Raw genomic sequence first — 5035 nt, forward strand, 5'->3', positions numbered from 1 at the left:
AATGTGTGTGAAATATTTTGTGGTAAAACTTGTGATTCCCTGGGCCCAGCTGAGGCCTGATTCAGCAGAGTTCTCTGAGGAGTTTGCCTGAAGCTCTGTTTGAGATGTCTGTGGGAAGCACTGGAAAGCAGAGTGTCCTATCAATGGAAAAATTGGGAAGCAACTGGAAATGGGTTGGAGACCAGAGTTCCCTGAACTTGAGCAAGAAGTGCCAGGAATGAATGAAAGAAGAGCAGGAAGGAATGTTTGTTTCACAAGTTATGGCATCTGCTGTTCTGATTCAGTTTGATAACCTGGCAGGGTTGAGGGAACTTCATGTTAGAACAAGAGGCCTGGCTCTGACATTTACAGTATAATTTGTTCAAGATTATGTGATTAGTGGATAGATCACTTGGTATTCAAATGCAGATTATTGATTGTTTATTATTATTTTATCATTATCATTGCAGAACTGGGTTAAATCCTGGACCTCATATGTGCGAAGCACATATAAGCCATATCCCAGCCCTTCACTTGGGCACCCACCTTCCAGCCCTCCCATCCCTAGATTGTTTTTCCTTCAAACTGCCATCCTGTGACCATCAGCATGTATTTTAATATTGCTAAAGAGCGGTTTTCTCTTCTGAGAAGTAATTATGTAACACAGTTAGCATTGATAAAACTGTTTACTGTGTGCTAGACCCAAGAAGAAAACTTAGCAAATCTTAAACACTGGAAGAGTAAGAATGTTCCAATGGCTATGTTTTATCAGGGGTAAAAACTCTCAGCTGGCACATAATTACCCCAGTACTAATACCTCAGTACTTATGGAAAGGACTCCAAATGAGAAGTAAGAATGTTCCAGAGGCTGTGTTTTATTAGGGGAAAGAACTCTCAAGTGGCACATGAATTACCCTAGTACTAATACTTCAGTACTTATGGAAATGAGTAGATAGTGAAATGTTGAAGCATCAGCCATCTTTAGCCATCAAGCCCATAATCTTCGTTTCTTAGCTGCAAATGCTATAATCCTGAAAGGTCAAGTGATTTCCCTAAGTGATTTATTTATTCACCACCCTAAAATCTGCTCATTAGAAAAAAGTAGGATTGGTTTAACCAAAATTTAACGTGGCCCAATGAGGGGATTTATCCCCAGATGCCCTTATGGCAGAGTTTATTAAATGCCAAATGCCAGAGTAGCAAGTGTATTGCTAATGAATTCTTTTAAAAACTGTGTTAGGGGCTCAGTGGTTGAGCTAATTAATGCCTGATACATCTGAGGTCTGGGTTTGAGTTCCTGCATCTCCTGGTTTGATCTTTGGCATTAGGACTATCTATCATCATAACGTCACTAAGGTGAAACTGCCCATAGTTAGGAAGAGGTGACTCAGCAGTATTGTGGTATATCAATTTTTAGGTGATTTGGCAGAGCTCTGTGCATACTTGTGCCAGAATCTACCCGATCTCTGAGTAACCCTCAGGCATAGACACAATTATTTAGGCAAAATAGCTTCAGCAATAAATACAAAAATAAACCAGGCAACACATCTAGACAAACATAAAAGCTGTTAATTTTTCTTTTGCTTAACCATAACTGCTACAGTATTTCAGAAATCGATCTATATCACTTCTTTATCTCATGTTAAATAGTGAGCTGTTTTTTTTCCATGCTAGTTTTCCTCTATTGTTTTTCTGAATTTTATTCTGACACTTTTCCTCTGCCTTTTTTTTTTTAATACTAAAGCAAGTCACTTAAAACATTTAGTAAGAACATTTAACATGGGATCCTTTCTCTTAAATACATTTTATTTTATTTTTTAATTTTAATTTAATTTTATTGAAACCATTGTGATTTACAAAGTCCTTCATAGTTGGGTTTCAGACATACACTGTATCAGGGTCAATCCTACCACCAGTGTCAACATTCGTTCACCAATATTCTCCAAATGCATCCCATACCACCCCCTTTTTGCTCCTCAGCCTGCCAGTATAACAGGCCCATTTTAAATTTAGATTGCTAAAGTTTGGGTCTCTTGATTCCATTGTTGTTGCCCTTGGCTTTGAGATTTAGTTCTGTTCTTTATTTTTTTTTTTTTGTTTTTTTTGTTTTTTGTTTTTTGGGCCACACCCGGTAACGCTCAGGGGTTACTCCTGGCTATGCGCTCAGAAGTCGCTCCTGGCTTGGGGGACCATATGGGACGCCGGGGGATCGAACCACGGTCCGTCTCCTAGGCTAGCGCAGGTAAGGCAGGCACCTTACCTTTAGCGCCACCGCCCGGCCCCAGTTCTGTTCTTTATTAACACCACTAATACACTTGAAACTGCTTGGTCTTTGACCCCCATCCATTCATATTTGTTAATATATTTTAAATGTATAATATTGTATTATTGACTCAACTTAAATAATTTTTGGTATGATTCTGGAACATATTCATCTTTCATAATTGAAATATTTGTCTGTTGATTCTCTTCTCCCTATTCCCGCCCTCTAGTGAATTCCATTTCAGCTTGAGTCTATGATTTAGATTTGAATTTATTCTCTAAATTAGAATCTATGATTTGATTCTATGAATTAGACAACCTTAGATGCTTCATTTATGTAGAATCATACAATATTTCTATAACTAACTATATTTGAAATATTTTCCTCTTTCTGTGACTTATTGAATTTCACTTAGAGTAATGCCCTCGAAGACTTGTCCATGATGTTGAAATGACATGGTCTGCATCTTTTTTTAATGACCATTTTCACACACATATAGATGCCTCATTTTCTTTAAAAGTTTATTATTATCATTTATAACTATTATTATCTTATTCTTATTTTTTTTGTTTGTTTTTTTTGGGCCACAGCTGGTGGCACTCAGGGGTTACTTCTGGCTATCTGCTCAGAAATAGCTCCTGGCAGGCACGGGGGACCATATGGGACGCCGGGATTCGAACCAACCACCTTAGGTCCTGGATCGGCTGCTTGCAAGACAAACACCGCTCTGCTATCTCTCCAGTCCCATCATATTATTATTATTAAGGGATCATGATGTACAAAGGTATCATAGACTTCCAGGCACACAATGTTTTATTCAAAACCAATTCCATAACCAGTGTCAACTTCCTTCCATTCATGCCCTCAGGTTCCCTCTCACCCCAAAATCTGTTGCCTCACATTTTTCTTTACCTAATCATCCAGCATTGGAATTTGTGATTGTTCAGTTATTTGGGGGGTAATGTGTATAATGTTGCAGTGATATTTCTTTAAGACTTTGATCTCATTTTCTTTAGTTAAGTACCCAGAAGTAGGATTGAGAGATCATATGGTAGTTCTGTTTTTAACTTTCTGAAGAACTTTCCTATTTTTCATGGTGTCTGTACCATTTTGTATCCCCAGTAATAATATACAGGGGTTCTAACTGTCCATATCCTTGGCAACACAATATTTCGATTTTTTAAAATAGCAATTCTTATAGGTGTGAAGTGTTGATTTCATTATAACTTTGGTTTTGCTTTTCCAAACTTTGATTGCATTGAATATTTCTTCAATGTACATACTCTCTATTTGTTTGTCTTCTTCGGAGAAATGTCTATTCAGATCCTGAGCCTGGTTTGTTTGTTTTTTTTATGCAGTACCAAGGATTTAACTCCAGACCTCACAGCTACAAGGCATATATATTTTACCACTGAGTTCTATCTCTCATCCCTGAGCCTGTTTTTAATATGGGGTTAGAAAATTTCCACTACAGAATTGTAGTTGTTAGTATATTGTGAATATTAGCCTTCTATTTAGTAGATGGTTTGCCAGTGTTTTCCTCCATCCTGTAGGTGACTTTTTCATTCTGATGCTATACAGGATCTTATTAATCTGGCTAGGATTTATAACACTGTTCTCCTCCCCATTCTCCTCTTCCAACTCCTCCTTCTCCTCCTCCCCATCCCAGTTAAGGGTGGATGATCTCTTTCGTGTAGGGCTCGTCAATTTTGTGTATCCTTTTGAAGAAAGGTTCTTGGTCTCATTAATAATATTAATTGTTATTTTTGGTGAATTTACATTGCTTACTTTAGTATTTTTCTTGTTCCTATATCAATGTGAATTTTTCTCTTAGTATCATATTTTTTGATAGTGTGCATCTTTATTTTTCTTTCTTTTTAGGATTTTTCCATTTGATACCTTCATTAACCTAATGATTATTTAGCAGCATGTTAATTATTCTCCCTATGATTAATGGTTTGAAAGAAATGCTTGATATCTAGTTTCCTAGCATTATAATTCATGAATATTTTATATGATTTTAATCTTTATGAATTTACTGACCTTGTTTTATGTCCTGATATGTGATTTTTGCTTGAGAATGTCTCATGTGCACTTGAGAAAAATATATATTTGACAGTTTTTGGGGAATGGAGAGCCTGAAGCTCATCTGGTTCAATTTGTCTCTTGAGGCTATTGGTTCATTGTTGATTTTGTGTCAGATTGATTTCCACTGGTCAGAGTTGAGTGTTGAAATTTTCAAGTTTCTCTGTAGATCTGGTAATAGTTGCCTTGTGTATTTTGATATTCCTTTGTTTAGGCACAAATGTTTAAGAATTGATTCCTTTCACATTATATACTGTACAATCTGTCTTTTATTACATTTTTTTCCTGTCTTTTGAAGGATATTCTTGTCTGTATGATTGCTCTTCAGCCTTTATATCAGTGCTCAAGTGGGTCTCTTACAGATAACAGAAATTTCAATTTGTTTTTCTTTTCTTTCCCCCCCCCCTCTCTCTCTCTTTGTCCTGCTATTCTGTGCTTTTTGATTGATGGGTTGAGGTCGTTGATGCTTAATAAGACTGATATCAAACAAATTTTACCCTTTCCCAAGTGGATTCATGTGAGTATGACTACAGTGTTTTGTGTTCTGTGTGCTTCTTTGATTTTCTTCCTTGGTTTGGCCATCTCCTTTCTGTTTAGTTATCAGATTTCAGTTGCTTATTTTTTTTTTGTTCCTTCTAAGACCTTGTTGTTTTAAGGACACCAATAGACCAAATAGTCTACTTTAAATTGAGCTCAAATTAATCTTTT

This window comes from Suncus etruscus, chromosome 18, assembly GCF_024139225.1.
Source record: "Suncus etruscus isolate mSunEtr1 chromosome 18, mSunEtr1.pri.cur, whole genome shotgun sequence".
In the NCBI taxonomy this organism is placed as follows: Eukaryota; Metazoa; Chordata; class Mammalia; order Eulipotyphla; family Soricidae; genus Suncus; species Suncus etruscus.